At 46.4% G+C, this 25701-nt stretch overlaps 1 protein-coding gene across 6 annotated transcripts in view; it reads right to left on the bottom strand.

Moving 5' to 3' along the window:
- Positions 1-24997, bottom strand: part of ZBTB8A (zinc finger and BTB domain containing 8A) — a 71713-nt gene extending 46716 nt beyond the window's left edge. For 2 of the 6 annotated variants that reach the window (XM_033227273.1, XM_033227267.1), the window contains exons 1-2: positions 24574-24997; positions 7330-7407 (exon numbers count right to left, since the gene is read on the bottom strand). The gene's annotated coding sequence lies outside the window, so the exon portion shown is untranslated. Of the gene's footprint in view, positions 1-2397; positions 2450-7329; positions 7408-23185; positions 23243-23688; positions 24271-24573 lie in introns of those variants that run through there. The other 4 variants (XM_033227268.1, XM_033227270.1, XM_033227272.1 and 1 more) reach the window with 4 other exon arrangements.
- Between the last annotated feature and the right edge of the window lie 704 nt (positions 24998-25701).

Consider the following 25701-nt stretch of genomic DNA (forward strand, 5'->3'; position numbering starts at 1 on the left):
CTTGATACTGTATAGTGAGTTCTCATGAGATCTTGTTGTGTGAAAGTGTGTGGCACCTCTCTTCCTCCTACTCCAGCCATGTGAAGATGCCTGCTCCTCCTATGCCTTCCACCATAACTGGAAGCTTCCTGAGGCCTCCCCAGAAGCAGAAGCTACTATGCTTCCTGTACAGCCTGCAGAACTGTGAGCCAATTAAACCTCTATTCTTTATAAATTACCCAGTCTCAGGTATTTCTTTATAGCAATGCAAGAACGGACTAGTACAGGCGGCAAGGGGGCTGAGCATGCTCACATCTCCCTTCCTCTTCTTATAAAACCACCAGTTCCTCCCATGATAACCCATTAATCCTTCATAACCCAATCACCTCTTAATGGCCCCACCTCTCAATACTGCCACATGGTGCAACACATGGTGGCTCACGCTTGTAGTCCCAGAACTTTGAGAGGCCAAGGCAGGCAAATCACTTGAGCCCTGGAGTTGGAGACCAGCCTGGGCAACATGGCGAAACTCTATCACTACAAAAAATACAAAGATTAGCCAGGCATGGTGGCATGCATCTGTAGTCTCAGCTACTCGGGAGGGTGAGGTAGGAGGATCACCTGAGCTTGGGGAGGTTGAGGCTGCAGTGAGCTGTGATCGTGCCACTGCACTCCATCCAGCCTGGGTGACACAGTGAGACCCTGTCTCAAAAAACAAAAAAAAAAAGAAAAAAACATTTTTAAATTGAGGATTAAGTTTCAAAATGAGTTTTGAAGGGACCAACATTTAAACCACAGTAGTGGTGATGAAAATAAGTAGACAAGGCCAAGGCAGGTGGCTCAATGGAGACCACCCTGGCCAACTTGGTAAAACCCTATCTCTACTAAAAATAGAAAAATTAGCCAGGTCCAGTGGTGGTGGGTGCCTGTAATTCCAGCTACTTGGGAGGCTGAGGCACAAAAAAGGCTTGAACCGGGAGGCTGAGGTTGCAATGAGCCAAGATCACGCCACTGCAGCCTGGGTGACAAAGCCAGACACCGAAGAAAGAAAGAAAGGAAAGAAAGAAAGAAAGAAAGAAAGAAAGAGAGAAAGAGAGAAAGAGAAAGAGAAAGAAGAAAGAAAGAAAGAAAGAAAGAAAGAAAGAAGAAAGAAAGAAAGAAAGGAAAGAAGGAAAGAAAGAAAGAAAGGAAAGAAAGAAGGAAAGAAGGAAAGAAAAGAAAGAAAGAAAGAAAGAAAGAAAGAAAAGAAGTAGATAGAGATAAGCCAAAGAGGTAGAATCAGCAGGACTTGGAAGCAGCATAAATAACAGTGGGTAAACACATGGGCTATGCCATCAAAGTGAATCTAAGCCCTGGCTCTGCTGTGGTTTACACACCCATTTCCTCACCTATAAATGGGGGTTTATAAGAGTGCAGTACCTACTTCATGGAATTGTAGATTCAATGCGACATTGCAAATGTCAAGAACTCTGCAGGTGCCTGGGACACTGTAGCTGCTCAATAATAAATGAGCCGCTGTTATAATTCTTATCATCATTGTTATCCATCACCAGTTAGATACAGAAGATAACCTCAAACTTACTGAATTCCAAACTTACTATTGCTGCCTTTTCTTAACCCCTGAAATTTACTCCTTCATCTGTGTCTCCTTTCTTGGGAATTAATACCATTATCTCCCTATAGTGGCTAATCCAGGACCCAGGAACTGTCCCAGGCCAAACCTTTCCCTTCTCAGCCCATATCTGCATCCTTTAGACTTGGAGACTAATAAACGAATAAGTAAATGAATGGCACATGTTGAAAGTTCCCTACGTGATTTGTTTTCAGTGTGTTCTACTCTCAGGATATCTTCCCTCCTCCAGATGTTTGATGAATATTTACTTCCATTTGCGTGTGTGTGTGTAATACTTCTCTTCTAGAATATATTTGGTGTACTGTGTGATGAGAAGACCTAAATTTTTCCCTAAGTAGCTAACTACTGTAGATAAGGAGGAGGGAGGGGTGAGCAAGGAAGAAAATGGCCAGCTGGCTAGGTGCTAAGATAAATGATTGGCAGCATTTACACTGTTACGTCTTATTTAAGGTTTGATTTTCAGAAACTCATCAGAAATGTGATTTTGTTCCACAAAAAGATGATCTCTTTCTTAGAGGCAAATGCCTTCCTACTTCCCTCCTTTTCCCCCTTCCTCTATCTTTAATCAAGCTCACAGAGTTTGTACATAGGTCTATATATATTATATATGTGTATGTGATATGTCAGATATACCATATATACAAAAGAGACACAAGGCCATTTTATAAATTACGATGAAAAATGTAAACATCAAAGGGACAGATATTTGTTTTCCACTGACCAACATATTCTCCTTTCCTTATGAGGAAGTGATATGGAAAGTCAGTCATCAAAATGTTGCTCACCGAGCATGAAGTCAGTATAAGGATGTCTGGATATACGCTCAGGAAATCTAGGCTGGAGATAAAGATTTAGAAATCATCAACAGAGGGTGGCATTTGAAAGTTTTAATAACTGATGATAAGAGTTTGGTAAAATGGACTGGGCGCAGTGGCTCACACCTATAATCCCAGCACTTTGGGAGACTGAAGCAGGTAGATGTTTGAGCTCAGGAGTCTGAGACTAGCCAGGGCAACATGGTGAAACCTCATCTCTACAAAAAATTATAAAAACTAGCTGGGTATGGTGGCTTGGGCCTGTAGTCCCAGCTATTTGGGTTCTGAGGTGGGAGGATAACCTGAGCCCAGGAGTTGGAGGCTGCAGTGAGTTCGGATTATGCCACTGCCCTTTAGCCTCAGGGACAGAGCAAGCAACATTTTATTTAAATTAAACAAAATATTAATGAGATGGTTTCTATACATTTACATTTAGCATTATTTGCCCTGGAATCCAAGGCAAAACAAAAACAAACAAAAACAAAATCCCAGAGAAACACAAATTATTTATATAGTTCGCACATCATTTTTTTTGAGACAGTCTGGCTCTGTCGCCCAGGTTGGAGTGCAATGGCATCATCTCAGCTCACTGCAACCTCTGCCTCCCAGGTTCAAGTGATTCTCCTGCCTCAGCTTCCCAAGTAGCTGGGACTACAGGCGCACGCCACAACGCCCGGCTAATTTTTCTATTTTTAGTAGAGACAGGGTTTCACCATGTTGGCCCGGCTGTTCTCGAACTCCTGACTTCAAGTGATCCACCTGCCTTGGTCTCCCAAAGTGATGGGATTACAGGTGTGAGCCACTGCAACTGATCTTTTCCCCTTCCCTTTCACCCTTGAATGCGTACGATTCAAAAATAAGAAAACACTCTACTGATGTGGAAAGTTAAGAAAGTTAAGTTCCCTTGTATTATATATATTGGTCTATACCTCGCTTTTTTTTTTTCTGTTTGTTTTTTTTTTTTTTTTTTTTTTTTTGAGACGGAGTCTCGCTCCGTCGCCCAGGCTGGAGTGCAGTGGCCAGATCTCAGCTCACTGCAAGCTCCACCTCCCGGGTTTATGCCATTCTCCTGCCTCAGCCTCCCAAGTAGCTGGGACTACAGGCACCCGCCACCTCGCCCGGCTAGTTTTTTTGTATTTGTTAGTAGAGACGGAGTTTCACCATGTTAGCCAGGATGGTCTCGATCTCCTGACCTTGTGATCCGCCCGTCTCGGCCTCCCAAAGTGCTGGGATTACAGGCTTGACCCACCGCGCCCGGCCTCTTTTTTCTGTTTTTGAGACAGACTCTTGCTCTGTCGCCAGGCTGAAGTGCAGTGGCACAATCTTGGTTCACTGCAACCTCCGCCTCCCAGGTTCAAATGATTCTCCTGCCTCAGCCTCCCAAGTAGCTGGGACTACAGGCACCCCCACCACACCTGGCTAATTTTTGTATTTTTAGTAGAGACTGGGTTTCACCATGCTGGCCAGGATTGTCTTGATATCTTGACCTCGTGATCCACCTGCCTCGGCCTCCCAAAATGCTGGGATTACAGGCGTGAGCCACAGTGCCTGGTCCTATACCTTGCTTTTTCTTAAATTAAGTTTGAGACCAGGATGGCAAAATAGATTTTTAAAAATCAGCTGGGCATGATGGTGCATGCCTGTGGTCCCAGCTACCTGGGAAGCAGAGGCAGTAGTTGCTTAGGCCCAGGAGTTGGAGGCTGCAGTGAGCTATGGTAATACCACTGTATGTCAGCCTGGGCAACAGAGCAAGACCCTGCCTCTAAAAAATAAAAAATTGTGGCCAGGCGCGGTAGCTCACACCTGTCATCCTAGCACTTTGGGAGGCCGAGGCAGGTAGATCATGAGGTCAGGAGTTCAAGACCAGCCTGAACAACATGGTGAAACCCTGTCCCTACTAAAAATACAAAAATGAGCCAGGCACAGTGGTACACACCTGTAATCCTAGCTACTCAGGAGGCTAAGGCAGGAGAATCACTTGAACCCAGTTAGGTGGAGGTTGCAGTGAGCTGAGATCACGTCACTGCACTCCAGCTTGGGGGACATAGCGAGATTCTGTCTCAGAAAAAAAAACAAATAAATAAAAATAAAAAATTGCATGTGCCTGTAGTCCCAGCTACTTGGGAGGCTGAGGTGGGAGGGTCACTTTAGCCCAGGAGGTTGAGGCTACAGTGAGCAACAGTGATTGTACCACTGCACTCCAGCCTGGGCACACAGATGCTGTCTCAAAAAAAATAAATAAATAAAAATAAAATTAAAATTAAAAAAAAAATTGAAACAAGAAATTGGGAAGTCCAGAGTCCAGAGAAATAATTGGTTTAGAAGAAAAGCAATGACTTTGGTTTTATGTATGGTGGATTTGAGAGGAATGGGAAATCAGGTAGATATGGCCAGGAGGCCACTGGAAATGCTGGTCTGAAGTTCACAGGGACACTCAGACTTGAAGATAGAGGAGCAAGAGAACCTGCAAATAGTGATTAAGTTGTTAGCAGAAATGAAGGGGCTCAGAGGAAACAAGGGCTGAGAGGGGAACCTGGAGGATTACCCATGATTGTGGAGCAGGATGGGGAAAAGAAGCCAGTGTTACAGATAAGGAATTACAGGGAGAATTAAGAGAGCTTCGTGACACATTAGCCAACGGTGGAGAATTTCAAGAAAAATGCAGTGAAGGGGTTAAAGGGCCAACAGGCAGTATTAAAGTAACTACCTGCGTTGTCTCATTTAATCCTCACATGCAACCTATCGGGGAGATGGTATTATTATTATTATTATTTTTGAGACGGATTGTCACTCTGTCGCCCAGGCTGGAGTGCAGTGGCACAATCTCGGCTCACTGCAAGCTCCGCCTCCTGGGTTCATGCCATTCTCCTGCCTCAGCCTCCCGAGCAGCTGGGACTACAGGCGCCCGCCACCACACCCAGCTAATTTTTTGTATTTTTAGTAGAGACAGGGTTTCACTGTGTTAGCCAGGATAGTCTCAATCTCCTGACCTCGTGATCCACCCGCCTTGGCCTCCCAAAGTGCTGGGATTACAGGTGTGAGCCACTGTGCCCTGCCGGGAGATGGTATTATTATCTCCATTTTACAGAAAAGGGAGTTAACCCAGACAGTGACTCCAAGGCTGCATGATGTAGCTGTGGGAGGTCAGAATTCTGACACTGGTTCTACCACTAAATTAGTATTATGTCCATGGGCAAGTAACTTATGTTTCTAGGCTTAACATCCTTCTCTGCAAATTAAAAGGACTGGTCTAGATAATCTCCAGTTTTTTTTTTTTTTTTTTTTGAGACAGAGTCTCGCTCTGTTGCCCAGGCTGGAGTGCAGTGACCGGATCCCAGCTCACTGCAAGCTCTGCCTCCCAGGTTTACGCTATTCTCCTGCCTCAGCCTCCCGAGTAGCGGGACTACAGGCGCCCACCACCATGCCTGGCTAATTTTTTGTATGTTTTTTAGTAGAGACGGGGTTTCACCGTGTTGGCCAGGATGGTCTCGATCTCCTGACCTTGTGATTCGCCCGTCTCAGCCTCCCAAAGTGCTGGGATTACAGACTTGTGCCACCGCACCCGGCCTCCAGTTCTTAATAATATGAGTATGTGATCAAGCTAGAATGGGAGAAATATATACACAAGTGAGGCAACGAATTAAAAAATGTAGTTCCATACAATTGCCTGGATCCCAGTTTAAAAAAAAGATAAAAGCCGGGTGCGGTGGCTCAGGCCTGTAATCCCAGCATTTTGGGAGGCCAAGGCGGGTGGATCACCTGAGGTCAGGAGTTCGAGACCAGCCTGACCAACATGGTGAAACCCCATCTTTACCAAAAATACAAAAACTAGCCAGGAGTGGTGGCGGGTGCCTGTAATCCCAGCTATTTTGGAGGCTGAGGCAGAAGTGCTTGAATCCAAGAGGCGGAGGTTGCCTCTGCAGTCCAGTTTAGCCGATACAGTGAGACTCCATCTCAAAAAAATTAAAAATAAATAAATAAATAAGTAAAAGATTAAAATGTAATTCAAATATGTATCCTGGATGTTAAAAAAAAAAAAAAGAATTCGGCCCACATTCACAAGGATACACTACACTTCCTTAAGAGAGAATTCAAAATAAAGATGTCATTAAAAAAAATTAGCAGTCAGTGAACAGGGAGACCAAAAAGATCAGAATGCTGAACATCTTAAGACAGTGAATTTCCAAGAAATAAATCCATTCTCTAATATATAATATCTACAACTACAAAATTTTACCTTTTTTTTTTTTTTTTTGAGACACAGTCTTGCTCTGTTGCCCAGGATGGAGTGCACTGGCGTGATTTCGGCTCACTGCAACATCTGCTGCCTGGGTTCAAGTGATTCTCCTGCCTCAGCCTCACAAGCAGCTTACAGGCTCCCAGCACCACGCCCGGCTAATTTTTGTATTTTTAATAGAGATGGGGTTTCGCCATGTTGACCAGATTGGTCTCGAACTCCTGACCTCAGGTGATCTGCCTGCCTTGGCCTCCCAAAATGCTGGGATTACGGGCGTGAGCTACCTGACCCAGCCCAAAATTCTACTTTTTTTTTTTTGAGATGGACTTTCACTCTTGTCGCCCAGGCCGGAGTGCAATGGCGGCATCTCGGCTCACCGCAACCTCTGCCTCCCAGGTTCAAGGAATTCTCCTGCCTCAGCCTCCCGAGTAGCTGGGATTACAGGCATGTGCCACCACGCCCGGCTAATTTTGTATTTTCAGTAGAGAAAGGGTTTCTTCATGTTGGTCAGGCTGGTCTTGAACTCCCGACCTCAGGTGACCTGTCTGCCTCGGCCTCCCAAAGTGCTGGGATTACAGGCATGAGCCATAGCACCCGGCCCCAGAATTTTACTTTTTAATGTATGCATTTAAGTGAGAAAGATCAAGAATTAAAATTTGTCATACCTGGAAATTTATGAATGCTGCTCTTGAATGGAGTAAAAAAGAGAAGATTCTAAGTCAGTCTGTGTTTGGAGGATTGTCCTGTAGAGAGAGAAAAGAGATATTTATAATGTACTTTTGTAATAAGAGGCAGAAAGATGTGCTAAGGTACACAATATTTATTTAAATAAATTATATAAGGGCCAGGCATGGCGGCTCATGCCTGTAATCCCACCACTTTGGGAGGCCAAGGCAGGCAGATAACCTGAGGTCAGGAGTTTGAGACCAGCCTGGCCAACATGGTGAAACCCGATCTCTACTAAGTATACACAAATTAGCCAGGCATGGTGGCAGGTGCCTGTAATCCCAGCTACACAGGAGGCTGAGGAGGGAGAATTGCTTGAACCCGGGAGGTGGAGGCTGCAGTGAGCCGAGATTGTGCCACTGCACGCCAGCATGGGTGACAGAGCGAGACTCTGTCTCAAAACAAACAAACAAACAAAAATTATATAAGAGCCGCTGTCAGATATCTTTTTTTTTTTTTTTTTTTATTGAGACAGAGTCTTGCTCTGTCCCCCAGGCTGGAGTGCAGTGGCGCGGTCTCAGCTCACTGCAAGCTCCGCCTCCCAGGTTCACGCCATTCTCCTGCCTCAGTCTCCCGAGTAGCTGGGACTACAGGCGCCCACCACCATGCCCGGCTAATTTTTTTGTATTTTAGTAGAGACAGAGTTTCACCGTGTTAGCCAGGATGGTCTTGATCTCCTGACCTCGTGATCCGCCCACCTCGGCCTCCCAAAGTGCTGGGATTACAGGCTTGAGCCACCATGCGTGGCCAGATATCATTTTTAACATATAAAAATAGATTATCTGGCACAGATTATTATTAATAATAGCTAATAATAGTTAATATAAAACCATTAATAATATGAATAATATATAATACATAACAAATATGTATATAATATATAATGATATAAAATATACAACATAAATAAATCATTAATATTAATAGAAAAATCATTTGGCTTCAAATTGGCTTGGAACTCTTTTTAAAGAAATACATACATTTTATATACATATTTTTATGTTTTTTATATATAACTTTTTAACCTCAATCTTAATATTAAAGTTTATAAGAAGAGATTTCCAATATTAAAATATATTATGGCAAATCAAAAGCAATCCTTTTTTTGTTTTGGTTTGGTTTTTTTGAGATGGAGTCTCACTCTGTTGCCCAGGCTGGAGTGAAGTGGTGTGATCTCGGCTCAATGCAACCTCCGCCTCCCTGGTTCCAGCAATTCTCCTGCCTCAGCCTCCCGAGTAGCTGGGATTACCGGCACACACCACCACGCGTGGCTAATTTTTTTGTATTTTTAGTTGAGACGGAGTTTTTCCATGTTGGCCAGATCGGTCTCGAAATCCTGACCGATCTCAGGCAATCTGCCCGCCTGGGCCTCCCAAAATGCTGGGATTACAGGCATGAGCCACTGCGCCTGGCCATTTGGTTTATTTTTTAAGACAGTCTCACTTTGTCACTCAGGCTAGAGTGCAGTGGCACAATCACAGCTCACTGCAGCCTTGATCTCCCAGGCTTATGTGATTCTCCCTCTTCAGTCTCCCAAGTAGTTGGGACTACAAGTACCCATCCCAAGTTTGGCTAATTTTTGTATTTTTTTTTTTTTTTTTTTTGAGACGGAGTCTCGCTCTGTCGCCCAGGCTGGAGTGCAGTGCCGGATCTCAGCTCACTGCAAGCTCCGCCTCCCGGGTTTACGCCATTCTCCTGCCTCAGCCTCCCGAGTAGCTGGACTACAGGCGCCCACCACCTCGCCCGGCTAGTTTTTTGTATTTTTTAGTAGAGACGGGGTTTCACCGTGTTAGTCAGGATGGTCTCGATCTCCTGACCTCGTGATCCGCCCGTCTCGGCCTCCCAAAGTGCTGGGATTACAGGCTTGAGCCACCGCGCCCGGCCTAATTTTTGTATTTTTTAGAAAGACGAGGTTTCGTCATGCTGCCCAAGTTGGTCTCCAACTCTTGGGCTCAAGTGATCCCCCCACTTCGGCCTCCAAAAATGCTGGAATTATAGGCATGAGCCACTGTCCCCAGCCCAAACATACTTTTTAACTTTGACAAGAAAATAAACTTAAGACAACACTATTCAAAGGCAGGCCAGTAGATGATACCAAGATAGTAAGTCCTATTGCTCTTTTCCTCCAAATGTCATCAATGTGTTTTGGAAGAAAACTGAACACCATAGCTTTAAAAATTCAACATATCTTGGAAAAAAAACAAAAAAATACAGGCAAGCATAAAGAAGAGGAGCTGGGCCCAGTGGCTCACACCTGTAATCCCAGCATTTCAGGAGGCAGAGGCATGAAGGTCACTTGAAGCCAGGAATTCCAGACCAGCGTAGGGAGCATAGTGAGACCTCTCTCTAAATAAATAAATAAGAAAACAAACCGAAATAACTTTTTTTCTTTTTTTTGAGATGGAGTTTCGCTCTTGTTGCCCAGGCTGGAGTGCAATGGTGCAATCTCTGCTCACCACCAACTCTGCCTCCCAGGTTCAAGTGATTCTCCTGCCTCAGCCTCCCGAGTAGCTGGGATTACAGGTATGCACCACCACACCCGGCTCATTTTCTGTTTTCAGTAGAGACGGGATTTCTCCATGTTAGTCAGGCTGGTCTCAAACTCCCGACCTCAGGTGATCAGCCCGCCTCAGCCTCCCAAAGTGCTGGGATTACAGGCGTGAGCCACCGTGCCCAGTCTTGTTTTTTTTTTTTTTTTGAGACAGTCTCACTCTGTCACTCAGGCTGGAATGCAGTGGTGTGACCATGGCTCATTGTGGCCCTGACCTCTCAGGCTCAAGTGATCCTCCAGCCTTAGCCTTCTAAGTAGCTGAGACTACAGGTTTACCAGGCTAAATTTTGTATTTTTGTAGAGACAGGGTTTTCCCATGTTGCCCAGGCTGGTCCTGAAATCCTAGGCTCAAGTGATCCTCCCACCTTGTTGGAATAATAGGCATGAGCCACTGTGCCTGGCCCCAAATTAATAGTTTTTGAGAACAACTTGTTGCCACTCTAAAAGCTCATCTGTCACCTAGCCTTAATGAGTTAGAAAGGCATTCAGAGAATGGCATTTACTTGGATTGCTTCACTGTTTCAACACTGCCACTAAAGGGCATATTAACTACTGTCCAGTGTACTAGGTGTGTACAGTGGTAACTTGTGGCTTTTTTTTTTTTTTTGAGACGGAGTCTCTCTCCTGTTGCCCAGGCTAGAGTGCAATGGCACGATCTTGGCTCACTGCAACCTCCGCCTGCGGGTTCCAGAGATTCTCCTGCCTCAGCCTCCTGAGTAGCTGGGACTGCAGGAGCCCACCACCATGCCAGGCTAATTTTTGTATTTTTAGTAGAAGCGGGGTTTCACCATATTGGCCAAGCGGGTCTCAAACTCCTGACCTTGTGATCCACCTGCCTCGACCTCCCAAAGTGCTGGGATTACAGGTGTGAGCCACCGTGCCCGGCCTAATATTCTAATTAATATCCTAATTAATATAAAGCTCGGCTTTTTAAGAGAACTTTTTTTTTTTTTTTTTTTTTTACAGCAGGGTCTCATTCTTACCCAGGCTGGAGTACAGAGGCACGATCTTGGCTCACTGCAACCTCTGCCTCCCAGGTTCAGGATGCCTGCATGTCAGCCTCCTGAGGAAGCGGAACCACAGACATGTACCATCACACCTGACTAATTTTTTTGTATTTTTTGTAGAGATGGGGTCTCGCCATGTTGCCCAGGGTGGCCTTGAACTCCTGGACTCAAGCAATCCACCCACCACATTGGCCTCCAAAGATTTGGGATTACAGGCGTGAGACACCGCATCTGGTCAAAAGAACTGATTTCTGAGCACAGTCTGTGCCCTCAACAGTTTTTACATACTGATGGAATGCTATTTTTTCAGATAACCACCAAGGTCCACTCCAGCAGATATTAGAGTAGATCTGTGGATAAACACTCTGAACACTCAGGATCCATTTTTTTTTTTTTTAAAGGGTCTCGATATATTGCCCAGGCTGGTCTTGAACTCCTGGGCTCAAGAAATCCACCCACCTCGGCCTCCCAAAGTGCTAAGATTATAGGCATGAGCCACCACGCCCAGCATCAGCATCCTTTCTAACTTCCTTCTGGAAAACTAAAAAGCACATTTCCCAGACTCCTTTACAATTCAGTTTCCCCATGTGAAATGTGGCCCATCAGTGGGATGTTGTGAGATCCGGAAGGCAGAAATGAGGTGGGAACCATCTTCCTTCTGTTTTGGCTGTTAATGCGGGCAAGCACATTTATGGAAACATTGCATTTTTTTCTCATAGCAGCATTCCAGTGTCAAAAGCTTCATGATTGGCAAGAGACAAACATGGTGAAGACAGGAATCACTATTTGGTAGGAGTTCAGGGGAAGTTCAGGGGTAGCAGGGTTGTTTCCTTTTATTTAGCTATTTTCAGAGGCAGGGTCTCACTCTGTCATCCAGGATGAAGTGCTGAAGTGCAGTGGTACAATCATAGCTCACTGTAAACTTGAACTCCTGTGCTCAAGGGGATCCTCCCACTTTGGCCTCTCAAAGTGCTAGATTACACTGCACACTGCCTATAGCAGTTAGTTGACCCTTAAATTACACTAGCAATGTCATTGGAAGCCTCCTGATTCCCTCCCTGGGGCGCCTGTTAAGCAGTCTTTTTTTTTTTTTTTGAGACGGAGTTTTACTCGTTGCCCAGGCTGGAGTGCAATGGCGTGATCTCAGCTCACTGCAACCTCCACCTCTTGGGTTCAAGCCATTTTCCCGCCTCAGCCTCCCAAGTAGCTGGTATTACAGTAATGTGCCACCACGCCTGGCTAATTTTTATATTTTTAGTAGAGACGGGGTTTTACCATGTTGGCCAGGCTGGTCTCGAACTCTTGACCTCAGGTGATCCACCCGCCTCTGCCTCCCAAAGTGCTGAGATTACAGGTGTAAGCCACAGCACCCGGTCAGGAGTTTTCTGTTTTGTTTTGTTTTGTTTTGAGACGGAGTCTCGCTCTGTCCTCCAGGTTGGAGTGCAGTGACGTGATCTCGGCTCACTGCAACCTCTGCCTCCCAGGTTCAAGCGATTCTGTCTCTGCCTCTGGAGTAGCTGGGACTGCAGGCGCGGGCCACCACAGCCGGCTAATTTTTGTATTTTCAGTAGAGATGAAGTTTCACCATATTGGCCAGGCTGGTCTCAAACTTCTTTTTTTTTTTTTTTTTTTTTTTTTTTGAGACGGAGTCTTGCTCTGTCACCCAGGCTGGAGTGCGGTGGCCGGCTCTCAGCTCACTGCAAGCTCCGCCTCCCGGGTTTACGCCATTCTCCTGCCTCAGCCTCCCGAGTAGCTGGGACTACAGGCGCTCGCCACCTCGCCCGGCTAGTTTTTTGTATTTTTAGTAGAGACGGGGTTTCACCGTGTTAGCCAGGATGGTCTCGATCTCCTGACCTCGTGATCCGCCCGTCTGGGCCTCCCAAAGTGCTGGGATTACAGACTTGAGCCACCGCGCCCGGCCGGTCTCAAACTTCTGACCTCAAGATCCACCTGCCTCGGCCTCGCAAAGTGCTGGGATTTACAGGCATGAGCCAAGGTGCCTGGCCCCAGCCAGGTATTTCTTTTTCTTTTCTTTTTTTTCTGCAAGCTCCGCCTCCCGGGTTTACGTCATTCTCCTGCTTCAACCTCCGGAGTAGCTGGGACTACAGGCGCCCGCCACCTCGCCTGGCTAGTTTTTTGTATTTTTTAGTAGAGACGGGGTTTCATCGTGTTAGCCAGGATGGTCTCGATCTCCCGAACTTGTGATCCGCAGGTCTCGGCCTCCCGAAGTGCTGGGATTACAGGCTTGAGCCACCGCGCCCGGCCAGGTATTTCTTTTTATCAATGTGAGCATGGACTAATACAGGGATAATAATAATACCTATGGCTTATAGAGCTGTGAGATGGAGAAATCAGAAGATAATCCAAGCAACATGCTTATAACAGTGGCTGGTTTATAACAAGCCTTTGATAAATGTCAGCTATTATTATTATTGTTAATTATCTAAACATTTAAAAACACTGCTTTCACTGAGTATAAAATGTAAACATTTTAGAATTTTATTACAACATATTTTCTTGTCTTATACAAATGTGGATACAGAAGGCCAGGTAGGGTGGCTCAAGCCTGTAATTCTAGCACTTTGGGAGGCTGAGGCGGTTCATCACTTGAGGTCAGGAGTTCAAGACCAGTCTGGCCAACATGGCGAAACCCCGTCTCTACTAAAATACAAAAATTAGCCGGGCATGATGGCGGGTGCCTGTAATCCCAGCTACTCGGGAGGCTGAGACGGGAGAATTGCTTGAACTCAGCAGATGGTGGTTGCAGTGAACCAAGATTGCACCACTCGACTCCAGCGAGACTCCGTCTCAAAAAAAAAAAAAAAGTGGATACAGAAAAAAAAATTTTTTTTGGACTGCTTTCTTTTTTTTTTTGAGGCGGAGTCTCGCTCTATCGTCCAGGCTGGAGTGCAGTGGCCGGATCTCGGCTCACTGCAAGCTCCGCCTCCCGGGTTTTAAGCCATTCTCCTGCCTCAGCCTCCCGAGTAGCTGGGACTACAGGCGCCCGCCACCTCGCCCGGCTAGTTTTTGTATTTTTTAGTAGAGACGGGGTTTCACTGTGTTAGCCAGGATGGTCTCGATCTCCTGACCTCGTGATCCGCCCGTCTCGGCCTCCCAAAGTGCTGGGATTACAGGCTTGAGCCACCGCGCCCGGACTGCTTTCATCATATTTGTGAACCTAGAGAGACTGAGAGTGATCATTTCAAAACTACATGTGTACCTGGGAATAGCAACCCTCTACTCCAACTAGTCAATTGTAGACCTCACCTTAAGGAAGGATTATTCTTTTTTTTTTTTTTTTTTTTTTAATTTGAGACTGGAGTCTAGCTCTGTCGCCCAAGCTGGAGTGCAGTGGTAATCTCGGCTCACTGCAACCTCTGCCTCCCAGGTTCAAGCGATTCTCCTGCCTCAGCCTCCCAAGTAGCTGGGATTATAGGTGCCCGACACCACACCCAGCTAGTTTTTGTATTTTTAGTAGAGACAGAGTTTCACTGTATTGGCCAGGCTGGTCTCGAACTCCTGACCTCATGATCCGCCTGCCTTGGCCTCCCAAAGTGCTGGGATTACAAGCGTGAGCCACTGCGCCTGGTCTTTTGTTTTGTTTTGTTTGTTTTAGACAGAATCTTTCTCTGTTGCTCAGGCTGGAGTGCACTGGTGAGATCACAGCTCACTACAGCCTTGACCTCCCCGGGCTCAGGTGATCCTCCCACCTCAGCCTCCCAAGTACAAGTGTGTGCCAAATTATTCTTGAGAAACCATTTTTACCTTTTTTCCTTTTTTTGAGATAGAGACTTGCTCTGTCGCTCAGGCTGGAGTGCAGTGGTGCAACCTCGGCTCACTACAACCACCACCTCCTGGGCTCAAGCGATTCTCCTGCCTTAGGCTCTTAAGTAGCTGGGATTACAGGCCCGCGCCACCACACCCAGCTAATTTTTGTATTTTTAGTAAATACAGGGTTTCACTATGTTGGTCAGACTAGTCTCAAACTCCTGACCTCAAGTGATCTGCCCTCCTTGGCCTCCCAAACTGCTGGGATTACAGTCATGAGCCACTGCACCTGGGCAATTTTTGCCATTTTTCCATTCAATCATTACCTCATTAATGATGCTCTGTCAACCAGGGTGTTTGTTATTCAAACTAAGAAAATGTTACCACAGAAGCAATTGCCAGAGAATGAGATCTACAACCTAAAATAAGATTTGCAACCTAAAAGTTTATGTTTTAATATTGCTGAGTACAGTGGTTCAAACCTGTAGTCCCAGCAACTTGGGAGGCTGAGGCAGGAGGGAGGATCCCTTGAGCCCAGGAGTTCGAGGCTGCAGTGAGCAATGCTCATGCCACTGCACTCTAGCCTGGACAATAGAGCAAGACTTCATCTCTATTAAAAAAAAAAAAAAAAAGAGAAAATTTAAGTGTTTATACTTAGAATACTAATGTATATATTTAAAAAGTCATAGATAAAATTATGGCCGGGCGCGGTGGCTCAAGCCTGTAATCCCAGGACTTTGGGAGGCCGAGACGGGTGGATCACGAGGTCAGGAGATCGAGACCATCCTGGCTAACACGGTGAAACCCCGTCTCTACTAAAAAATACAAAAAACTAGCCAGGCGATGTGGCGGGCGCCTGTAGTCCCAGCTACTCGGGAGGCTGAGGCAGGAGAATGGCATAAACCCGGGAGGCGGAGCTTGCAGTGAGCCGAGATCCGGCCACTGCGCTCCAGCCTGGGTGACAAAGCGAGACTCCGTCTCAAAAAAAAAAAAAAAAAAAAAAAAATTATGGCTTGGTTTGGTTCGCTGAAGTATCTTCTGATGATGAAAATACATTGCAGATTTTGGAATAAAACTTCCCGCAGCCGGCATGGTACCTCATATCTATTATCCTAGCACTTTGGAAGGCCCGGGCAGGAGGATCACTCGAGCCCAGGAGTTCGAGACCAGCCTGAGCAACATGGTGAGACCGCGTCTCTACAAATAATTAAAAAATTAGACAGGTGTGTGGTAGTATATGCCTGTGGTCCCAGCTACTCAGTAGGCTGAGGTGGCAGGATCACTTGAGCCTGAGAGGCTGAGGCTGCAGTGAGCTGTGATTGTGCCACTACACTCCAGCCTGGGCAACAGGGCGAGACCCTGTCTCAAAAACAAAAACAAAAAACTTCCCCCAGATATTCTGGAACTATAAGAATTTTATGTTGGACCTAGTCCAACAGTGCCAGGAAGACAGAGGGAACTGAAAGTGATACACAGTATCCGTTATGCCCTCGGTATTTCACATGCTGCTGAGAGCCACAGGATTCAAAGCAGTGGAGGTTTTCTGAAGGGTCAGAAAAACAGGTGAAAGAAAGCAACTTCATCTTTTGATACAATAATTAATTTTACATTGTTCTGAACTTCATAGAGGTATATTTTCCTTTTTTAAATTCTTAAGACAAGGTCTCACCAGCCTGGAGTGCAGTGGTATGATCTTGGCTCACTGCAGCCTTGGCCTCCGGGGCTCAAGTGATCCTGCTTCAGTCTCTCACATGGCTGGCTGGGACTATAGCAGTGCACCACCATGTCTGGCTCTTTCTATATTTTCCCAGAATAATATTTTATTCTTTTTTTTTTTTTTTTTTTTGAGACAGAGTCTCACTCTGTCACCCAGGCTGGAGTGCAGCGGCAGGAGCTCGGCTCACTGCAACTTCCCACTCCTGGGTTCAAGCGAGTCTCATGCCTTAGCCTCTTGAGCAGCTGGGATTACAGGCACGCACCACCACACCTGGCTAATTATTGTACTTTTAATAGAGACGGGGTTTCGCCATGTTGATCAGGCTGGTCTCAAACTCCTGGCCTCAAGTGATCTGCCTGCCTTGGCCTCCCAAAGTGTTGGGATTACACATGTGAGCCACTGTACCTGGCCCTTTTATTCAATTTTTATGAGAAGGGCAGAGACTCAAATTGACAGGTGAAACGCATTTATTCAAGACCTATTTACTGAGCAACTACTCTACACCAGACTATACCTGGTCCTGAGAATACAGAGGTGATGACATGTCAAAGGTCAGTGCTCACTCTTAAGCAGCTCACTATTAGGAGAGAGTCAGAGAAAGCAAAGAGACAGGAAGAGGAGAGACTTTTAGACAAAGTGACAATACAATGAAGAAAATACTCATAGTAGAAGGAAACTGTAAAACAAAGAAAGCAAATTATTGTACCTGGGAGTACTGAGAAATGTTTCCAAAAGGCTCAACGTTTAGGTTGAGTCTTGAAGGATGAAAAGAAGTTTATACATGAGAAAGAGGGCAAAAGGCATTCTAGCCAGAGAGAGCACCAAATGGGAAGGCAAAAACAGTATATTAAACAGCATGGCCTCCTCAGGGATGGTAAGAAGTTTGCTATAGCTAGAGACTGCGGGCCTATGGAAGGATGGCAGATTAAACTAGAAAAGTATGTAAGAGCTAGATCTTGGAAGCCCCTCCACTTTTGTGGGTTCTGGAGCACTTTTGAAGGATTTTAAAAAGAAGAAACACAGGATTATACGTCTACCAATCATTAGCTGTGTGACTTTGTCAAGTTACTTAACTATAAGCATTGGTTTCCTTTTTGTAAAATGAGGTTATTGACTGTTAAGAGGCTCGAAGGAAGTATGTTAAGAGGATTAAATAAGATAATCACTAAAATAAATAAGACTAAGACAAATAGAAATAAGCACATGAAGAGATGTTTAGCATCATTAATCATTAGTGACATGCAAATCAAAATCCCAATGAGATACTACTTCATACTCACTGGGATAGTTTGCTACAATAATATTTCTTTTTAATTTTTTTCTTCTTCTTTTTCTATATTTTTTTTCTATGTTTTTCCAGAGATACAATAATTTTTTTAAAAACATGAACATACTAAGTGTTGGCCAGAGTATAGATCAACGAAAATCTTCATACACTGCTCGTGAAATATAAAATGGTACAGCGACTTTAGAAAACAGTCCAGGAGTTCCTCAAATGATTAAACATAGAGTTATCATATGACCCAGCCATTTCACTCCTCAGTATATATCAAAGAGTAATGAACGCATACGTCTACACAGAAACTGATATACGAATGTTTATAGTAGCATTATTTGTAACAGTTAAGAGGTGGAAACAACCCAAATGTCCATCGATGGACAGATGGGTAAACAAAATGTGGTATACCCATATAATGGAATGTAACTCGGCCATAAAAAGAATGAAGTACTGATATGGTCATGTGCTGCATAACATTTTGGTCAACAACTGACCACATATACGACAGTGATCCCATAAGATTATAACACCATATTTTTATTGTACCTTTCCTGTGTTTGTTTGTTTATTTATTTTTGGAGACAAAGTCTTGCTCTATCCCCCTGGCTGGAGTGCAGTAGCACGATCTTGGGTCACTGCAACCTCTGCCTCCTGGGTTCAAGCAGTTTTTCTGCCTCAGCCTCCTGAGTAGCCAGGATTACAGGCGCCCACCACCATGTTGGGCTAATTTTTGTATTTTTAGTAGAGACGGGGTTTTACCATGTTGGCCAGCCTTGTCTTGAACTCCTGACCTCGGGTGATCCACCCACCTTGGCCTCCCAAAGTGCTGGGATTACAGGAGTGAGCCACCGCGCCCAGCTTTCCTGTGTTTAGATATGTTTAGACACATACTTACCATTGTTTTACAAATGCCTGTAGTATTATGCTATACAAGATTGTAGCCTAGGAGTTATAGGCTATACCATACAGCCTAGGTGTGTAGTAGGCTATTCCAGCTAGGTTTGTGTAAGCACATTCTATGATGTTCACACAATGACCAAAATCACCTAACAACACATTTCTCAGAACATATACCCATCATTAAGTGACATACGACTGTATATACTACAACATGGTGAACCTTAAAAACCTCATGCTGGCTGGGAACAGTGGTATGAGCCTGCAGTCCCAGCTACTCGGAAGGCTGAGGCAGAGGACTGGATGAGCCCAGGAGGTCAAGGATGTAGTGAACTAGGATTATGCCACCACAATCCAGTGTGGGTGACAGTGAGATCCTGTCTCTAAAAAACAAACAAGGCCAGGTATGGTGGCTCATGCCTATAATCCCAGCACTTTGGGAGGCCGAGGTGGGCGGATCACAAGGTCAGGAGATCAAGACCATCCTGGCCAACATGGTGAACCCTGTCTCTACTAAAAATACAAAAAATTAGCCAGGCATGGTGGCCAGCGCCTGTAGTCCCAGCTACTCGGGAGGCTGAGGCAGGAGAATGGCGTGAACCCGGGAGGCGGAGCTTGCAGTGAGCTGAGATTGTGCCACTATACTCCAGCCTGGGTGACAGAGCAAGACTCTGTCTCAAAAAAAACAAAAAACAAAAAAAAAACCTCATGCTAAGTTACAGAAACTAGTCATAAAAAACAGATTTTAGGATTATTATTCACATGAAATACCCAGAATGGGTAGATCCACATAGGAAGTAGATAAGGGGTTATCAGGAGCTAGGGAGACATGGGAGTGGGGAGTGACTGTTAACAGGCATGGGGTTTCTTTATGCAAGTGATGAAAATGTTCTGGAGTTAAGAGGGTGGTGATGGTTGCACAATTTTGTGACCATATCAAAAAACTGAATTGTACACTTTAAAAGGGGTAACTTTTATGGTATAAGAGTTACATCTCGGCCGGGCGCGGTGGCTCAAGCCTGTAATCCCAGCACTTTGGGAGGCCGAGGCGGGCGGATCACGAGGTCAGGAGATCGAGACCATCCTGGCTAATATGGTGAAACCCCGTCTCTACTAAAAAATACAAAAAAAAAAACTAGGGGGCGACGAGGCGGGCGCCTGTAGTCCCAGCTACTGGGGAGGCTGAGACAGGAGAATGGCGTGAACCCGGGAGGCGGAGCTTGCAGTGAGCTGAGAGCCGGCCACTGCACTCCAGCCTGGGCGGCAGAGCAAGACTCCGTCTCAAAAAAAAAAAAAAAAAGAGTTACATCTCAGGCCAGGTGCGGTGGCTCACACCTGTATTCCCAGCACTTTGGAAAGCGAAGGTGGGTGGATCACCTGAGGTCAGGAGTTCAAGACCAGCCTGACCAACATGGTGAAACCCCATCTCTATTAAAGTACAAAAAATGAGCTGGGCATGGTGGCAGGCTCCTGTAATCCCAGCTACTTGGGAGGCTGAGGCAAGAGAATTGCTTGACCCTGGGAGGCGAGGTTGCAATGAGCCCAGATCGCACCATTGCACTCCAGCCTGGGCAACAAGAGTGAAACTCCGTCTCAAAAAAAACCAGTTATATCTCAAAAAAAATAGGAATTGTCCTATACATTGGGGTCAGTTACAACTTGATATTCACATTGAAAGGATTTTTATGTAACATGCATTCATAGCAGTACTCTTGACTCATCACAAAAGGTTTATTTTCAGAATTATGTGATTAGGTAATGGAAATGGGTAATACATTTCAGATTTTCTTCTTCCAGTAGAGTGACTTTATATGCTGAAACAGCAAGTTAGATCAATTTATATGGGACATCCAAAATCCAAATGGAAACATTTTAAATATCTGTAAGAGTTAAATATTATAATAGTCCCAAGAATATAACAGAATTCAAGACTTCCATCAAGTTCAATGATCTTTAAAAAGGTGGTTGGGAAAGACAATTACACATTTTAGGAACCATTAAGTTCGAAGGTCTTTGGAACAGAAGCAAAAGACATGTATTTCTATGAGTAGACGGAAGATTTAGGTAGCGAGTATAACTGGAACTAAGGTTGTGGTTGAGAAGATCAACTCTCTTTTTTTTTTTTTTTTTGAGACAGAGTCTTGCTCTGTCACCCAGGCTAGAGTGCAGTGGCGTGATCTTGGTTCACTGCAATCTCTGCCTCCCGGGTTCAACCCATGCTCCTGCTTCAGCCTCCCGAGTAGTTGTGATTACAGGTGCCTGCTACTGTGCCCTGCTAATTTTTGTATTTTTAGTAAAGATGGGGTTTCACCATCTTGTCCAGACTGGTCTCGAACTCCTGACCTCGTGATTCACCGATGCCTCCCTCCACACCCCAACCTCCCAAAGTGTTGGGATTACAGGCATGAGCCACCACACCCGGCTGAGAAGATCAACTCTTTTAAGATATAGAGTCATTAATCTAAAATTTAATATGTCCCACCAGTGTCAGCAAAACTTATCTTGTTAGCCTGCTTAGCAAACATTCCTGAGTCATAAGGAACTTCAGCTAACTAGAGTGGTAATTGTATTCCTTGATGGATAAACGATCCTTTAGCTTTGGGAAGATTTAGAATTAAGTACAGATGCTCCTTAACTTATGATGTGGTTACATCCCAATAAACCTATTTTAAGTTGAAAACATTATAAGTTTAAAATGCCTTTAATACCCCATTAAACCCACTGTAAAGTCAAAAAATCATAAGTTAAGCCACTGTTAAGTCAGTGATCGTCTGTATTAAAAATATTTAACAGTGGCGGTTTGGGCCGGGCGCGGTGGCTCAAGCCTGTAATCCCAGCACTTTGGGAGGCCGAGACGGGCGGATCACGAGGTCAGGAGATCGAGACCATCCTGGCTAACATGGTGAAACCCTGTCTCTACTAAAAAATACAAAACAGTAGCCAGGCGAGGTGGCGGGCGCGTGTAGTCCCAGCTACTCGGGAGGCTGAGGCAGGAGAATGGCGGGAACCCGGGAGGCGGAGCTTGCAGTGAGCTGAGATCCGGCCACTGCACTCCAGGCCGGGAGACAGAGCGAGACTCCGTCTCAAAAAAAACAAAAAACAAAAAACAAAACAGTGGTGGTTTGAACATTTGTATCCCCTCCAAAATTCATGTTGAAACTTCATCCCCAAGGCCGCGCACGGTGGCTCACGCCTGTAATACCAGCACTTTGGGAGGCCGACGCGGGCGGATCAGAGGTCAGGAGATAAAGACCATCCTGGCTAACACGGTGAAACCCTTTCTCTACTAAAAAATACAAAAAAATTAGCCGGATGTGGTGGTGGGCGCCTGTAGTCCCAGCTCCTGGGGAGGCTGAGGCAAGAGAATGGCGTGAACCCGGGAGGCGGAGCTTGCAGTGAGTCGAGATAGCACCACTGCACTCCAGCCTGGGCGACAGAGCAAGACTCCGTCTCAAAAAAAAAAAAAAAAATTCATCCCTATTGCAACAGTATCACGTTTAGGAGGTGATTGGGCCACAAAGGCTCTGCCCTCATGGATGGAATTAACGCCCTTATAAAAGGACCTGAGGAAATGAGTTTGGCCCCTTTTGCCCTTCTATCCCTTCTGCCACGTGAAGACACAGCAGTCCTCCCATCCAGAGGATGCAGCAACACGGTGCCATCTTGGAAGCAAAGAGCAGCCCTCACTAGACACCAAACTGCCTGGACTTCCCAGCCTCCAGAAGTGTGAGAAATAAATTTCTGTTCTGTGTAATTACCCAGTCCCAAAGTATTTTTATAGCTGCACAAATGGCATGAGACAGAAAAGATTTAGAATAAAAACACTTAAGAGAATCAAAACTATAGTTGGGGAAAGCCTCATTGAGAAGATGGTATTTGGGTAAAGTCCAAAGGAAGTAAGAGAGTCATGTGGGTGTCTGGGGAAAGAGTATTTCAGGCAAAGGGAAAAGCAAGTGCAAAGGCCCTGAGGTGAGCAGTGGGGAAGCAATGGGATATGGAGTCAGAAAGGGAAAGCAGATCATGAGAGAAGTAGGACATAGTGAGACCAGATGCTGTAAGGCTGCATAGACTATTATGGAGCTTTTCGCTTTTAAACTGCGTTAAGATGGGAAGCCACTGACCAATTTAGAGAACAAAAGTAACAAAAGCTTCATTCAAGGGAATCAAACACATCAAATCCTTCACGATTAACATATCATTGTGTCACTGAGTTAAGTCTATTAGACATAGTTTTATCTAAAAATTAGATTTAAATGATACAGAATGAATCAATATTACTCTATCTTTACAAAGTTTTTGATGGCCTCAAATCATTATCAACAGCAAAGCTGGTGATTTCAGGGCTTGGAGATAAGGGTTAGTGGCTTGGCCTCCTTCCTGGAGTCCCTACTCATTATGCCTCCTGCTGACATTTTTTAGCACAATCCACCCAGACACCCATTTGGTCAAGGGCCCTAAGCCAGATTCTCACTTCCCAGTTGCCACTTGTGTGGCCAGAGAGGTTCCCAGGAATAAAGACATCTGATCCCTGCTTATCAGTGGGGGCTCTTGCTCCAGTCTACAAATGCATCCGTACCTGAGGCATGGAGATTAAGACTGGAGCAGAAGCTTGCTGGGGATTTTGGAGGCTTTCCTGAAAAAGATCAGTTAAGATTTTTAGAGCAGGGAAGCGCTGTGTAAGATTGGCCCTTCTAAAGACTCCTCTGGAGGTACCTTAGGAGGGAAGGCAGGACGGGAACAGGAGGTCCTGGGTGGCTATGGTCACCCTGGCCTAGAGGTGAAACGCCATGCTTCACACGTGTTTCCTCATCTGCAAAGTGGAATTCCCGTCAGCCTAAGTGGTTATGTGAAATTAAGTGAAATAATTCATATAGGTGAAAGCACTCCATTTAAAGTTGTGCAAATATAAAGGTTTATCAAGCATGGAGGTGACTGACGTGTGGTTAGAAGCCCACCAGGTGTGTGTGAATCTACCGCTTCCAAACGCGTCTCAGAATGATGTGGAGTAGGGCCATTGGAACAATCAGCGATAAATAAGCGCATCTGAAGGGGAAGGGAACAAGCCGCTGACTAACTCACAAAAGAGGCGATCCGCATGGGTAGAGATGAGCATGTACGGTTCCGTCCAGAAGCAAATAGTTGGAGCTCAACATTGGTTAGGCGCGGTGAGTTCGCCCTCGGTTTTCTAAGCCCAGATGCCGCATCTTGACATAAAACCAAGGATGGAGGCTGTACCGAGAAACTCGGGCTACTGCCCTGGGAGGCAGGCTCACCAGCAGCGCCCCTGGCCGCGCCCGCAGAGGCTCCGGCCCCGGCCCTGCCCTCCCCACGCGCCCCCCCCGGCGGTCGCCCGTCTTTGCGCCGCGCAGCCCGAGCCCCTCCGGAGTCCGCGGCGCCCGACGGCTCCAGACACGCCCGGCGCCGTCCCCGCCGCCTTCCCGCCGCCGCCGCCAGGAGGCTCCGCGCGCCTTCCCGCCTTTCCCCGGGCCGGGCCGGGCGGCTAGGCGGGCGCGGGCGGCGACGGCGCGGCCATTGTCCCGCAGCCCCTCCCGGGCGCGCAGGAGGGGCCGGCCTGGCGGGCTGGGCGGCGCGGCCGGGCGCGGGGAGGGGCGGCCGGGAGCCGGTGCCCACCAACGCCCGCCGCTTCCCCGGGCTGGGCCCGCCGCCGCCGCCCGCGCCTCCTCCGTGGCTGCCCACAGCCCCTCGGAGCCGGCGCCAACGCCGCCGCCGCCGCCGCTGCGCCCCGGGCTGCAAATGGCGCCCGCTCGCCTCGGCGCCTCCCGCCGCGCTCCCGGCCCGGGGACGTCTGGGGGAGGCGCGCCCAGGGCCCGCATCCCAGCACCACCGCCGCCCGGGCCGTCAGAGCCCGCGGCGCCTCCGCCCGCGGCCAGGCTCCCGGCGGGTCCCGGGCAGCCCCGACGCCCGCCCGCCCTCCCTCCGCCGGCGCCGCGCGCCGCCACTTACCGCGGGCCGCGGCGCACCGGCCGGTCGCGCGCGCGGGCCAGGGGAAGATTCCTGGTTCTCGGCTGGGGAAGGACCCCCTTTCGAGGCCGTTCCTTTGCGCCCTAAAACAAGTAGCCCCAACGTGAGAGAAACAAAAGGTATTTGCTGACGTGGGCGTTGGACAGAAACGCCCGAGGGCTGGGGACACAATTAAAGGGGCAACGCACAGATTTCAGGCACCAACCAGCAGCGCCCACTCCCCCTGCCCTTGCCCACACCCGCTGCACGCTCCAGAGGCACCGGGGTGCCCAGATTCTCTAGCAGTTGACTGCGGATCATGATTTTAGTCAGGAGCTGAAATTTAAAATTGTACTTTACGTTGTTGGGAAAGGCGCCTCCGGAGGGCAGAAGGGCTGGATTTCTAGGATCTGGGGAATTTGGTTTAGGAAAGAGGGAGGGACTTAGGCGTGCCCACAATTACTGTATAAGTACATGTGACATTATTGTACTTAAGTTTAGCAACGTCAAATGCAAAAGATTTCCACAGAATTTTCCCTTGTATTGAAGCAGTTATTTTAGTTGAGGATAACCTTTTCTAAACCTCTACAGGTCAGAAGCATTTCATTTGAAGAGGAAAACCCAGAGAAGCTGAGAGAACATAATTCTTAGTTAAGTCCAGAGAAATACAAAATTAGTAAAATCAGCAAGTTCTGTCTTTTCCAATACAAGCATTCATTGTATACCAAGCTTCCTCTGACAAATTTACGTCTCTAATATTTAGAGTACAGATATCAGGTTATACATTTGCTAAAATAGTAAATCAATGGATTTTCACTTACTATAGAAGCATTACTTCTATAAATTAGTTTCCTAGTTCCTTATGCTGGGGTCAGGTACTGAAAAGTACTGTGTTATAGTAAAACTGGAGGAAAAAGGTTCAAATTGTCAAAACTTGGGTTTAGCTTTTAATGGATTCCTCTCCTGTTCATAATCAGTCATATTGGACAGTTTATAATTTTGATTTCAGGAATAATTATGCACTTTGAGGATGCAAGATATTCACAATTGTCTCTTAATGTCACTTCTGTGTCACTGCAGAGGTGCTTTGCTATTTAGTTGTGTTTCCTCGCCTTCTGAACAGGTAAGTAG

This window comes from Trachypithecus francoisi, unplaced genomic scaffold, assembly GCF_009764315.1.
Source record: "Trachypithecus francoisi isolate TF-2019V2 unplaced genomic scaffold, Tfra_2.0 Lachesis_group12, whole genome shotgun sequence".
Classification (NCBI taxonomy): domain Eukaryota; kingdom Metazoa; phylum Chordata; class Mammalia; order Primates; family Cercopithecidae; genus Trachypithecus; species Trachypithecus francoisi.